At 39.4% G+C, this 15,330-nt stretch overlaps 1 protein-coding gene across 36 annotated transcripts in view; it reads left to right on the top strand.

Annotated features, from left to right (window-relative positions):
* Positions 1-15,330, top strand: part of Sorbs2 (sorbin and SH3 domain containing 2) — a 326,988-nt gene that overhangs the window by 173,591 nt on the left and 138,067 nt on the right. Inside the window, exon 3 of one of the 36 annotated variants that reach the window (XM_078031048.1) lies at positions 14,001-14,056. The exons of the other annotated variants lie outside the window; for them this stretch is intronic. The gene's annotated coding sequence lies outside the window, so the exon portion shown is untranslated. The remainder of the gene's footprint in view (positions 1-14,000; positions 14,057-15,330) is intronic. 36 annotated transcript variants of the gene reach the window in all.

Here is a 15,330-nt window from a genome sequence, read left to right as displayed (position 1 = left end):
TCTCATCAATAAGACAGGCTCCAGAAATAGCTCAGGACCATCCTTTAGTGACACAGGTAAATGTAAACCAGTTTGAACAATAATCCAGGTTTAGTTATTATAATTTCTTCAGATTATTACTTGGATTACAAAAACAGATAAGTTCATTAACAACATCTAATTATCTTTTGAATTTTTATTTTTAGTTCTATATGACAGTAGAATGTATTTTGGAATTATATACATACATAAAGTATAATTTATTCTATTAGGTTTCCCCTATTGTGGTCATACATGATATTATTTCTACTTCTTTCCTATTCGCATCTCCACTCCTTTTTCTCATTACCCTTGGTCTAGTCCAATCTATTTTTATTTTTCCCCACCCCAACTTCCCTTTTTCTGGGTTAGCGTCCACAAATCAGAGAGGACATTTGGCCTTGTTTTTTTGTTTTTTGTTTGTTTGTTTGTTTTTGCAGGGTATTGGCTTATTTCATTTAGCATGATATTCTCCATTTCCATCCATTTACTAGCAAATGCCATAATTTCATTTTTCTTTATGGCTAGGTGATATTCCATTATGTGTATATACCACATTTTCTTTATCCATTCATTCATTGAAGGACACCTAGGTTGTTTCCATAGCTTGGCTATTGTGAGTTGAACTGCTATCAACATGGATGTGGCTGCATCACTGTAGTATGCTGATTTTAAGTCCTTTAGATGTATACTGAGGAGTGGGATAACTGAATCAAATGATGGTTCCATTCCAAGTTTTCTAAGGAATCCCCATAATACTTTCCATAGTGCTTGCACCAATTTTCAGTCCCGCCAACAATGTATGAGAGTACCTTTCTCCCCACATCCTTGCCAAAATTTATTGTTACATATATTCATTATAACTGTCATTCTGACTGGAGTGAAATAGAATCTCAGTGTAGTTTTAATTTGCATTTCTCTAGTTGCTAGAGATGTTAAATATTTTTCATATTTTTAACCATTCATATTTCTTCTTCTGTGAAGTGTTTGTTCAGCTCCTTTGCCCATTTATTGATTTTCTGGAGTTAAGTTTTTTGAATTCTTTGTATATCCTGGAAATTAATGCCTTATCTGAGGTTGGTGGTGAAGATTTTCTCCCAATCTGTAGGATCTCTTTTATCTAATTATATGGGAGAATTATTTTTGATGATTAACCGATGAGCTTTATTTATGGCTAACATGCCACTTGTGTCAACACGCATATACGAAATACATAATAATTATTTTCTCACCATTAGAATTTAGTGCCTTACAACTGACCATGGGCCCTTTCTGCCTAACCTAACTTGGCCATGCAGCTTGCTTTTGCTTTAATATACAGGGAGATTTGTGAAATTCTTAAAGGATTTTAGCATCCTGTCCTTCAACTCACCTTATTCCAAATTCTAGAAGCAAATGTAAATATGGAAGGATAAAATTAATGGTAGGTAAACTCTGAAAATGTTTTCAAAAACATTGCAGAAACCAAAGTCGGCATGATTAAAGTTTTACTGGTGAATATATGAGGTTGCTTATAATGAAGCTAGTCATCTGTAGCAGCTGCACTCACACACTCAGGCCCTGAGCTGAAATTCCCTCCTTTAAAGCCAGGTTGGACCTGCATGTAGCCAGGGTTGCAGGTCCAATTACTGTATGGTTAAATGCTAATTTCCTAATTCCACTCAGAACAGACCTCTCTACCTTAAAGTGGGCCACACCAAAATGCACAAGATATTCCTCACACAAATCACACTTTGTTACCAGCTCTTACCATATTCCAAGCCCCCCCCCAAAATATATATATATATATATATACATACCCTTGGTCCAGAAGAGAACAGATCTCCATCTCTCACACTGACAGCATGAAGCAGTGTGCATTGAGGGATGACAAGGAGATGCCATTGCCCCAACCACCTGTCAACTGACTCGTCTGTCTGGGGCTATGGTGGGCACCAGGGGGCTCCTGATGATGACACCACCCTGGAACTTTTAGCTGCCCCTGGGAGAAGACCAGAGTGCCATTTATTCTGTGGAGCTCTTACTGAAGGAGGTCAGGCACCCATGAGCAAAATGACCATGAACCAATGTCCTCTAGTCCTCTCTGGGCAGATCACTGTAAGCCTGTTTGAGCTTACCTTCACACACTCACAACTCAGTTTAAATTACTGCAGTTAAGATAAAGTTGTATCCCTTGCTCACAGGTAAAACCCTGTAGGCTTGTGTTAGTTTCCTAGGGATGACATAATAACACAGTATCACACTCTAATAACTTAAATAACATAAATTTATCTCTCAATGTTTTGGAGGCCAGAAGTCCAAGATCAAGGTGCCAGTAGGTTTATTTTCCACCACCCTCCACCCAAGGTTTCTCTCCTTGTGTTGTAGATGACCAATTTCCCATGTATTGTGTGGAGATAAAGTTATTCTTCTGTGGACAAGCATCCCTACTGTCCCTTTTAGACATCCAAATTTCCTTTTCTTATAAGAACATTAGCTAGATTTGACTAAGGTCCACCCTAATGAACTCATTTAAACTGAATTCCCTTTTTACGACTCTATCTCAGAATACAGTCACATTTCAACGTGCTGAAGGTCAGAACTTAAATATATGAATTTTGAGAGGACACAATTTAGTCCTTACTGTGGCTGCAACTAATTCAGGGGACAATCTGGTTGATAAGGGAAGAAGGTCTTTTCACCAAGTGGTATTCTCCTAGAGGACCTGAACCTTACACAGGAATGCTATACTGGGTATTCCACACACACCTTGGCTTATCACAGCTTATCCCTACCTGTGACCAAAGACTTCATTTCCACCTTCATAACTCTAATTGGATAAAAGAGACTAGGAAGGTAGATTCTGGAAAACTATCATACTTCGGAGAAACAACCCTAAAAGGGTATCTCATGTTGATGTCTGAATACTTTGAAAAGCAACTAGTATGTTTGAACTAGTTCACTGGGGATTCACCTTTCTGTTACTTTTCAAGCCACTTCAGTATAGAGAAAATATTCTCTCCTGTGCATCTTACTGAAAGGCAAACCTGATGAAAAGCCACTTGCTGCTTTCCAGCTACACTTCTGTCATTTTATTCTTTCTGTGATTTCTTCCTCTGCTCCTTTCCATACTTCACAATGTAGAAAGACATAGTTATCGTTTTGCTGATATCTGGAAAGATCAAAAGTATGACCAGGAAGACATATTTGTGATAGGTGTATCCTCCCCACTTTTCAGGAAGATCAAGATGGTGGTAAAGGTCAAGGTCAAGAGACAGCAATCAGATAGACCAATAAAATGGTTTTCATCGCATACATTCTTTATGCAGCCCAAGTTGATGGCTACAAATTGGTGGGGAAGGAGGGAGTATATGCCTATAAAATAAATGTATCAGCTAAAGAAAACCCCCAAAAGAAACTCTACCTATCTGTAGATACTTTGCTTTTAAATCCATGATTAAAACATTCAATTGCATATTTTCTGCAAGTATTAAGTATTCTATAAAGTGTGGCTATTAAATATAGTGTGGCTGCTTGTAGTCTTAGAAAATTCAGAATACATTGTCATCATCCAATCAGAATGCTTGCTGCTCCTTGGGTACAAATAGGCCATGAGGAAAGTGTAGTGGGAGATAATATGGAGCCTACCCATGTCCCTCAGTCCTCCTTGTCTACCTGAGCATAAGTCTGGATCAGGGCTAATGGACTCCTCTAGGCATGGGGGCCAGGAATTTTTCAAGATATCTGTCTAAAAGATGTGAAAAATAAAAATTAGTGTGGTCCGGGATCCCTCCTTGGTTCAGGGATAGTTCTGCACAATCTGTCTTGTGCTCTTACTGGCCACATCATGTTGTTCCTGCCACCAGTATCCATTCCTGGATAGGGATGCTGCTCTTCTTGAACCCATGGACTGCACCCTCTTGGCCTTCTTCATAGCAGCTCCATCTCCTCTGTGCCTGATTCTCAGTTCAACATCCCCCAGTGACCTGGGGAGTACTTACTCACTCCTGGTATGTCCATTCAACTCAAAACAACTGACCTCAGACACAAGTGCCCTTTCTTTTCTTTGCCATCTACTTAGCCCTTGCTGCCTAACAAGAGTTGACTTGGACCTGGGCTAAAGACCTTCATATCTCTCTCTCTTTTAAGCCCCTCCTCCAAAAGAAGACTCACTTTTTGGGAGCATTTCTTCACCAAATCATATTGCTTATGTTTAAGAGGGAAATCCTGTGTCACAATTTTAGGGAAATCATAATATTAGGAGCCAGATTTCAATGGCCTGGTCTTTAATATATAATGGCCATTTATTTCAATAGCCTCCTATGTCATGATATTATTTCACATCAGAATAGTCCAGGCTTCCAGTCCATCAGACATTTTTTAATTTGTTAAAGGTTCCCATTCTGGGATCCTACCAATTAAAAAGATTTACCCAACGCAATGGGCTTGCTACTATCACTTGTTTGCATAGCTTATAAGACAGTACCACTTCATTATTTGATTTGAGCTAAAGAAAAGAGATGACAGTGATCAGTTATCAATTATCTCCTGTGTAACCCAATCCAAGCCACAGTTTTTCTTTAGAAATGCAAAGTCTAAAATAGTCAATGGTCTGTTTCTCTCCTGATAGTACGCTATAGACTAAAGTAATGTGCTGATGAAAACTGGCTTTAAAGCCCACCAAGTACTCTTGGGGACCCTGGAAAGTATCACATGGACCTACTGTGGTTCTGATTTCCACATGAAGCAATAACTTATACAATAAGGTATATTGCTTTGAAACCACCAGCCCTCATTTGATCATAGAGTAATCATAAAGTCATAATAGCATCCAACCACATGAACGATTAGGAAGAAAATAAAACTAAATAAAAAGGGTAGGAGATGGATTAACCAAAAATAAATAAATAAATAAATAAATAAATAAGAAGGAGGAGGACGAGAGGAGAAAATCCAGGAGGAGGAAAGATCATCATCTTAAAGTTTGCCTTGTCCAGCCACTTGATTGACACTTGAGCCCTCTCCAGCATAGACTCTGTAAGAGCTAGGGGAAAGAATGCAAAGGAATTCAGCAGATTAGGTAGCTAAAAACAGAGATCTAAACTACAGGATAATGTGCTAAGAAGAGGCAATAAATAATCACATGTCATCATTTTTAGCTATATGCCCTCCTCTTCCTCCATGAAGGACAATGTGGAATAAACAGTTATAGGACTGATGGCCCCTGTTTTGACATAGGAGCAGAGCATTGCTACCAAGGCATGTCTATTCCTTACCATCCTAGGTAGCAACTGAGGAGCAAGCTCAGAATTCTTTGCAAAATCAATGTGAAAACAAAAACTTGCTCCCCAGTTGTTCTATCAGGGTGAAGTGAGTATGAAAAAGAGAGTCAATTGAAAACATCCTATGTTTGCATACTGTGCCAAAATTTTGTGAGATCAAATGACTCATCAATAGCAAATTTTCTTTCAGCAGCATGTTGTAAAACTAGCATGCCTCGATAGGGTGCTGTAATAGAACTAGCAAATGGAAATAATTGTAAAAATATGGTAACTAAAAAGGGCAGAGTGTTATCTGATAAAGAGTAACACTGCAGACCTCAATCTTACCCCCTTCCTGATCTTAAGATCTAAAGTTCAGATCTAGGTTGATTTTTGTAGAGGGGTGTAAACTAGATGCCTCTTCAGGAAACTGGAGCTGGTACTGACTGTGGCCAAAGGGCTCAGAGCTGTGCTTGTCCAGAGGCGCTCTAGAGTTAAGGAGAGTGTCGACACATTCTGGAAGCTGTGCAGATGTTCAGTGTCATATAGTGGTCAAATAGGTCCAAACTATAAATACACATTTCCAGGCATTTGTAATGCCACATCAGATAGCACAGGCCCAGACTTTAGCCCCACTCAGAATGTGCTTCGCGTCAGATTCATGCACAATTTTAACAACTAATTCCTCTACTCGTACTTCTTTAGATGTTCTATCATTTTCACTGTAGTAAATATATATTTATGATTGTTGCCTGTGATTAGTTAGGAGCTTCTGAGTGCTTCCTATGTCCAAGGCACTGTGGTGCAGGTTAGATGGATCATTTTACTTGATACCTGAAGTAAACTGTACTGGAATGTAAACCCTACCAGTGTACAACGCTTGTCTACTCCGGGTACTTCTGTATCCATTTGACTGGGAATTTTAGGTGCTCAATAAAAATTTACTGAAAGAGGCTGGGTGTGGTGGTGCATGGCTGTCATCCCAGTGGCTCAGGAGGCTGAAACAGGAGGATCTTGGGTTCACAGCCAGCCTCAGCAAAAGCAAGGGGTGAATCAACTCAGTGAGACCTTGTTTCTAAATAAAATACAAAACAGGGCTGAGGATGGGCTCAATGGTCAAGTGCCTCTGAGTTCAATCCTTGGTACCAAAAAAAGTAATAATAATAATAATTTACTGAAAGAGCAATAAAGCAACCTATAAAACAGGTATTATTGTTATTTCTATTTTGTGATATACAAACTTAAGCAATCAATTCATGGGAGAAGCAAGATTCAGAGCCAACCAGTCTAACCTCACAGTCATGCTACAGGTGTGTCTATGTATTACCTTTACTTAGGTCAGTTGTTTTTGCTTTATGTATCTATCTATTTATTTATTTGGGTTTTGGTTTTATTTATTGCTTGCTTTAGGAACTGAGTAGCCCTAAAGTGCCAGCTGATAGACTTGAAACATAAGGTTCTTGGGGTCATTTAAACTCCACATCCAAATTCTTCCAGTCAAGCCTTTTCCAGAAACTAGAGAGTATTGTCTTCAGCAAAAATTATCAGGGAAAATAAACCAGTGTGACAAAGAGTATCAGAGATAACACAGAAGCTAAAAAATGAATTTCAAAGAAAGACAAGTCGGTGAGTGGGAAAGGACCCCAGGCCCAGGAGTAGAGGCTGTAAGAAATGTGAATGAGTCTGAAATGCAGGAGACAAGACAAAGAGAACACAGACGAGGATGGAGTGGAGGTCAGGGTGGGGTGGCCAGTGATGCACATCTTAATAATTACCTGGAAAGCCAAGCTTCAATTTTGCCCTTGTAAACAAGCCAGTGTATGATTTGTGGCTGGGTCTGTCCAACTTAATGGACCAGAAATAAAGCAGATAATGAAAACAAGGATGTAGATCTTCAGTTTATTTCATGCAACATCCAAACAACCATAAAAGCAGGAATATAGACTGCTAGATGGGGGAATGCTGAGTCTTAGGCCTGTCATCTGCCTTAACATGGTGATAGGATTGAGGATCAAATGGTATTTTTCTGGCATATCTTCCTGGTATTGAGTGTGCCTTTTTCCTTCTTGGTGCTTCTTGCTTTTTCTTACGTAACATTAAAAGATTCAAATGATGTTTCTCTTTAACGACCTTGTATCATCTTTCTCATTCTTACATTCATAGCCATTCATTACTCAGGCAAGTTAAAGACCACAGGTCCTCATTTGCAATCTTTAGTTAGACTTTCTCTATATGCTCCTTGGCCTGGAGTCAGTGCCAAAGGATCAGTACACACAGTTGGTGCTGGTCCCAGCTGCCTGTTTTGCATATTGGCCTCCCAATACCCCTCCATGCGGCAGGACAGACCGGGTGACCTTCAAGCCTGTATTTCACTGACTTCCAGCTTTCTCCGTGCCAAAGCCACAAAACATTCTTGTGTTGGAAATTACCTTTCTTGCAAAAGCAAAAAGGAAAACCCAAGTGCCATAAATAACTTGGTTTGCCTACTCCATAGTGATATTCCATAGGCTCAAATTTCCATGCTAGTTGAATTCGAGCAGGAGTGCGTATGTTTAGCTCCCTGTCATTTATGTAAAATGAATCAGGCATTGCTTCGAGCCCACAGTGATGAATGCCTTGACAGCGTGTGTATACTCTGCATGTGCTGCCACTTGTCAGCGCAGACGAAGCCCAAGTTTGATGTATAGATAAGACTGCCACTTCTCTCTACTGTTCCTGAACAAGCCACACACCGTGGACTTGTATTTCTGTCAAGAGCTCCAGTTTTCCATCATCTATTTTTTATAGCACTGATACTAAACCAAGAGCAGCAAATGAAGGGTATTATTTCTGACTTGGATGCATCACGATGCTGATTTGCTGTTCCTAGGAAGCAAACTCACCACATTGGGTTTTGTCATTTTACCATGGGAGACCAAGTTCAACAAAATGTAAGTGTTTTGAGATGCTTGATATTTTCAACATGTACATACATAATTCTCCATGCTTGAGTGGGGAAAGGGTTATGCAATAGTAAGACAGGAGAGGGCTGGAAAGTTTATTTGGTACCATTTGTGGCAGGATGAAAGTGGATTGAAGTCAAGCAAAATAATTTGCTATATCCTCTAGTTTCTCAGCATATTGTTAATCTTGGGAAGATCTTGATTTATTTGAAGCAACATTGTGATAGTTCAGAATCAGATTGTCATGTGGTCTCTCTGAAATGTTTCTATGTCCTTATCTTTAATGCATTCTCCAAATAAAATAAGCCTGCATTTTTAGAAAGTGTGATAAAGATCTATAAACCAGGATGTTTAGAAGGAACCATTTACAAAGGACCAGAAAATCCCTCCCTTAATCCTTGAAAATACACACACACACACACACACACAGAAAAAAAAAAAAAAAAAAACCTTTCACACACTAACAGACTGGTTTTTAAAATTAACCTAACTAGCAATAATATTATAAACCAACTCAGAATACTTTTTATTATAGTAGGTTTACTTGTAATAATTAGTTAAATGTCAATTGCATTAAAAGTCAATTGCAAATGAGCATATTTTAAGTTGCCCAGTATTAGGTTTTAAGTCTATGATATATTATAGCAGGTCCTTAGGGGTTTTACAAGAGCTAATGCCACTCAGTTTATTTCTCTATGAATATGTATCACATTTTAGGTTTATAACTGTTTTTGCTTTTTCAAGCAAGTTTTTGTTTTGCACTTGATTTCCCACTTTTAAGATTCCTTGTTCAGCTTTTTGACTTTGTGAATATAATGATCTTTTTTATATGGTAAAAAAAGAAAATGCCAAACTAACTCATACAAATTGCTATTTTTCAGTGTTCTGTGCTTTACCTTGAAGCAAGATCAATAGCATACTAAGAATGGAAATAAGTCAGCTCTTGGCTGCATTCTTCGCTTTCTATTAAACTTGACAGCTAATTTGCAAGTTCACACTTTTTTTTTAATGCTAGAGTTCTTGAAACCTTGACAGCTGAACCCTTCCAACTCCAGCTAACTGTGCAAATTGAGAATGGAACCCAGTGATTTCCCTTGCACTGATATCATTTCCAAGGTATTATTTTGGTCAAAGTCAGAAATTAATTCTTATTTAATGCTTTCTAGTAAAATGAAATAGAATAAGGACAGAGAGAGAAAGTAGAATTGAGAGGGTTACAAAATAAGCCTGAACTTTCCATCGAGAGTCACAAACAGAATTCAAAATGTTTCATTTCATCAAAATTAACTGAACAAAATTATTTTGAGCAAGACGCTTTCCTTAGGCTCACTGGTAGAATGTTTCAGATGCTTTTTCTATATAAAGATATGTTTAATCTGATAGAACAAGTGGCATTTTTATAACCAAGAAAAATTATTTATTCTTAGAAAAGAAGAAAATCTTGGACATGTGGCCAGTTATGGGAAAAACAATATTTAGGGGGTGACATTTTTTGGCATGAAATAGAAAGAAAATAGTTTTTTATGAAACACTTGGCAAAGCAGAAAGCTTAAAAATATTTCTAAACTTGCCCAGTTACAAAGCCACACAACATGTTCTTTTTCTGCTATGGATGAAGGAAAATCCCTTGTCTGGGACCCGCTCTCTGAATCCCATCACTTTGCTTCTCCTGACAGGAATTAGTTAATTAACTAAACTCTGCCATGTCTAGCCTGTCAACTCTGTGCTGCTCAAAAACGAAACACGTGACATTCTAAGAAAGAACTCAAAGCAGCCAATTTCTCAGAAAATATTTGAATAACCCTTGGAGGTTAACAGCACCATCATTTACACACAAAAAAAAAATTGCTTTAAATGTGGATGATGTGTTCATCTAGGCCAGCAAAGTATTTGTGTGTGCTACAGGCTGCACCAACAGCCTGCCTCATTGTCATGACAAGTGTAGGCAGATGTTAGAGAAGACAAGCCAGAACTCATGAGATGCAGTTCTTTCCCCTTCTTAATTCTGCAACTTCCTTCTCGCACTGTCTTTTCATCTTGCAGTGTTAGGCTTCATGAAGTTGTTTCATAGAAATCGCTGAGGGACTAGTGGACTTGCTCTGAACCAGTAAACCATTGTTGCCTCTTATTTGCAATAAACAAAGTGTGTTTCTGGACTCTTGAGTGCGGAAAGATCTGTTTATGGGAAGGAAGTTTTGCTGGACTATTAAAATGGTTTTCCATTTTGCCTCAGAGCTCAACAGGAGGTCTAGGTAGCAGCAAGATAGTAAACAGAACCTAATTTTGTGGAGATTTTGCTTTATCAGGGGGGAAGTCCTTTCAGCTCCTCACAGCTGCCCTCCGACATTTGTCTGGTGACGCCAGGATGTGTACTAAGCTGCTCACACAGGTTTCCCACCCAGGTTTCAGTATCAGAACCTTTGAACTCTCAGCCATCTTAAGGACCATTTAGACTTTGGCAAGACAATGTTTTAAAGTTGCTTTTTTTTTTTTTTTAATGACAGAATTCTCCCCCCCACTCCCAATTTTTTTTTTAATTTCTTTTCAATTGCTCCCACATTATCCCATATTGCTCCTAAAACAGTGCGGCCAACCTAGGGAAGACCAAGGTTAAATGAAAAGAGCAGACAAATTCTTGACACTAGTTGAGCAATAGGGTGGTTCCCAGCTCTTGATATTCCTTCTGGACCTCCACCATCTTCCTCTCCCCAGCAGCCCTGGGACAGACATCAGCTGACAGTCAGGATTGGGCCAACGATGGCTCTTCTATACCAAGCCTCTTTAAGTCCCAAACCCGAAACTTGAAAGCAATGAAAATTCCAAGTAAAATTAAACAATTATTGGAAAATCAATCTCTCCTTCTATGGCACCTTAAAAGACAGTGAAAGAAACTGTGTTTTTAAGGCACTTAAATAATTGTAGGAAAGGGAGAATTGGGAGCATACTCAGTTCTTTACATTGGTTCCTATTCTTTAGTAAAGAAGGTTAGAAGCTCAGATTAATAGATACTGCTAAAAACAACCCAGAACTCAGACATTTTCATTATGTTTTATTTGACATGTTAACTTGGAATAAAAATGTTAGTGATGGGGCAAAAAAATAAATTTTGCAAGTAAGTATGGGATTGTTAGGTAAATGAACCAGCTCTTCTTGTTAGGGAACATTTCAATGTACTTTGATAAGGACTATCAGTTCCTAATTTTCCAAGTCATTGCTGAAGGTGAGACTCTTCAGGGGCTTTGGGGCAAGTAAGTGGCAAACACAAATGAATATACCTTAAACATGGTCCTGGAGAGTGCTGGGGTCATTGGATGTGTTAGAGTACCCTGAGCGAAAGAAGACCCCAAAACTCTGGAAAATGATAGAGGAAGGATGTGATCCACCGTCTATACCACATGCCTATAGATAAGCAAGCTTTGGCTCTCTTTTGAAACCTCATTTCTATACCATTATAGGTATAAAAGCAAAAGATAATGCTGTGGTTAAATGGCATTGGCTTCAAGATTTTTAAACCACCTTCTTTTTCTACTTTCCCTTGGGACAAAACGTCTCTGCTCATTAACCTCTAGGTTACCTGAATAGTGGCAGGAAAGACTTTTAAATGAGAATATTGATTTACTATGTGTTTTAACCTATGATTGCCTTAGGTGCTATGAATTCTTTGGGTGGTGGTGTGGAGGTTAATACAAGTCCAGGCTTACACTATAACATCTTCATGAAGGGGAGCCCTTTTTGAGTAGGACAAAACCACAAAGTATATTGAGATTACTTCTTCATTGGCTTAGTATCCAAGCTCTCAAAAAGCATAATGGAAAAAATTACTATGACTATTATAGTGGGTCACTTACAGCAGCAGTAGCAGATAGTGTCTGAGCACAGACTTGGGCACCATGTTGCCTATGTGGGAGGCCCACCCCACTGCTGAGACTTGAGCAACTTGGCAGTGGTCATGGCTCTGTTTCCCATCTGCAAATGTAGGAAATAGTAGGCCCTACCTTGTGTGTTATTGGAAGAATAACCTAGTTTAATATGAGAGCTTGGGAAAGAGCTTAGCACACTATAATCACAGTAAGCATTGGCTGCAGTGAATATTATAATTGTGTTGCTGGGAACTCTGCAACATTAGGATTATATTCGAATGTCAGATTCTAATCATTTTCCATGGTATTTGTCCATTGCAACTGCAAAATGAACTAAATCAAGGTGCATGTTCAGAAAGGTAGAGGATTGTACTTATCTGTAAGGAAAATACTTATTTTGATCTATTTTAGGCAAAAGGGACAAAATTACACACACACACACACACACACACACACACACACACACACACATACACACACACACACACCACTGTAGATGGTCGAAAATTTCAATGATATAGTCCAGAGATGGCAATTCAACAAAAGTTTAACATAGAAGCAGATGAATGTTTAGTGAAATTACCTTCTGATACTATATGTAAACAGGTAAGTTCAATGGAATAAAGACTGGAAGAGATTTGGAGGGAGAGTTACATGGACATGTGTGTGTGTGTGTGTGTGTGTGTGTGTGTGTGTGTACTTTGCCCTTTTCTCCTTGTGGTCAGAATAGTTCCCTTTAGGGAAAAAAAGCTTTCTTCCCAAATCTGCAGATATCTGTAAATTTTATTCTTTCCAGAAGGGAAAAAAATAGTTTACAGTAATTCATTTGAAGCAAGTCTGATAGAATGCCAAAATGGAATTTTTATTGCTACCAGAGGATTGATTTATCTGCAGAAACATGCATTGCTTTTTGCTATAAAATCAGAGATATTTTTTGAAATAGGCTCATGAAGAGAGATGAGGATCCCTCACAAGTTCCCTCTGGCCCCCAAGTAGCTGCCCCACATCCCATGACCCTGGTTTCCTTCCTGCTCTCAAGTTTCCACCATAGGGGCCATTCCCAATTAGAAAGTCCCAAAACCCATTTAAAACATAATTTACCTGAGAGAGTGTGCTCAACTTCCGTTAGCACATATTAAATCCTTAAGTGGTCAGAAAAGGTGCACCCCTGTAAGTTGCAGAGACCAGTCCCCAAAAAGTGATCTTCAGTGAGTGAAGAGTCTGGGCAACAGAAAGATGAGTGGCAGAGAGAAAAGAAAAATCTAGGAAGATTATTTTTGACAAAGGGGGGAGCTTCCACACACAATGAATTAACTTGAGGTGGAAGGAAGTTATGGCGGCACCAAGTGCTGGTGCAGAAAGGAGGAGAGTGCTTTGGAAAGCTGACTTGAAGATGCAGGAGATGAGTTGTCTCCCTCTTAGCCTCACGTCCCTCTCCTCTCCAGTCTCACTCCACACAGGCTGGAAGAGTGAAGAGGAGTTGGGAATGGCCAGTGTGAAGTATGTTATTAACACAGGGTCCTCGTTACATGACATTTTTCCATTCTGTTAAAATACTGATCACTGGTTGCCTACGAAGCTTTCTTAAAAGAATTTTGTATTAAGGACCAAGGAAAGAGAAAATAAATCAGCTGAACATATCTGAGGCTGCCAAGCACACTGTTTGCTTTACTCCCACCTCCCATAACCATGGGTAAAACATCCCTAGTTAACCTTTTTTCACTTAATTACCAAATGGTAACTAATTGTGGTATGTAACAAACTAAAATTAATAAGTTTGCATTATTTCCTTTTTATGGCTTTTTTTCTGGGAAGTAAAGAAAAAAAATATATCATGATAAAGTTAAGTTTTTTAGTTTGTTCTTGCTGCTAATTTTGGTGGGGTTTGTGATTATGGAGCAGATCCCGCCCACCTATTTATTGTAACATTTCTCTTCTAGAGCCAGACTAGGACAGACTCATATACCATTCTGATCTGGGTGCATTTCTTCAGAAGGTACGCTGTCCTCATGGGGAAAATCCACTGCCTGGGCTTGGGACTGATGAGGCAGGAAGATACTTAATGTGTGACCTTTGGTAAAAAGATCTCTCAGTGATGTTAAGAAAACAAGACAGTGGGCACCAAAGAGTATGAACACAAGAAAATGAGCACATCCTGTCCTTGACCTTCATGCCTATGTTATTCTCAGCAAAACTTCTGTCTTGAGATTCTGCATAGATACATTTGATTTAAGCTGAGTGATTTAAAAATCAATGGGAGCATCAGAGGAAGGGAGGCAGTGAGGAAAAGCACAGATGTGTGTGTGTGTGTGTGTGTGTGTTTGGTGTGTGGTGCTGGCTTTGAACTTGTGATTCTCCTGCCTCAGACTTCCAAGTCGCTGGGATTACAGGCATGCACTACCACACTCAGCTTGTGTGGGTCTTAGAAACACTGTGAGGAACCCAAGAATTGAGCCCTACCCTTGTCCTAAAGCTCCTTCCTTCCTATTGTCTCCCAGGAACAGCCATTCCCATACAATCTGAGAGAGGATACCTCTTGCTCTTTGATACCTCTCTGGGGTCAGACAGATAGAAAACATGCTTGTAGCCATGCACACACATTTGGAGACCTCCATGCCACCTCTGTTGATTTTCTCTGGCTCTCCACCTGCCCTACTCAGGACTCCAGAGGTAGAAAGGAAAAAAGTTCCTCACTCCCTCCCTCCCTCCAAAGACCACTGTCTGCAGCCTTGGGCTAGCTGGGTTGCTGGGTAACTTTCCTACTGACTCCTGGGCTTCTTGGTTTTCTTTTCTGAAATCACTCTGGCCTCGAATTACCTGGATTTGACACCAGTGTGTATTGCTCCTCTAACTCACCATGGAGGAATCTACCCATATCTACCTGCCCACTCCCAAAGCAAATTTACTTCATTCTCTTACCCCTTCAGGTCAAGTCAGTTCCATCCTTGGATTACAAAAGGAAGAGAGGCTACAGAACATACCTTAGCCACTTTATTAGTTTCCTAGCACCACTGTAACAACATAAAGCAAACTGGAGACTTGAAACAAAAGAAGTCTGGAAGTCTGAAATGAAGGTGTTTGCAGGTCCACATTGCCTCTGAAGCCTCTGAGGGAGAATCTGACCTTGGCTTTTTGGAGCTTCTGAGGGTTACCAGCAATTCTTGATTCTTGACATTCCTTGTATGATGACATCTTCAGGACTATTCCATCACCACATGATATTCTTTCTGTGTGTCTGTCTCGTCTCTTCTCTCTCTCTCTCTCTCTCTC

The sequence above is a fragment of the Ictidomys tridecemlineatus genome, chromosome 14 (genome assembly GCF_052094955.1).
Source record: "Ictidomys tridecemlineatus isolate mIctTri1 chromosome 14, mIctTri1.hap1, whole genome shotgun sequence".
Classification (NCBI taxonomy): Eukaryota; Metazoa; Chordata; class Mammalia; order Rodentia; family Sciuridae; genus Ictidomys; species Ictidomys tridecemlineatus.
Note: the sequence above shows the minus strand (reverse complement) of the source record. Positions and strands in the feature narration are given on the sequence as shown.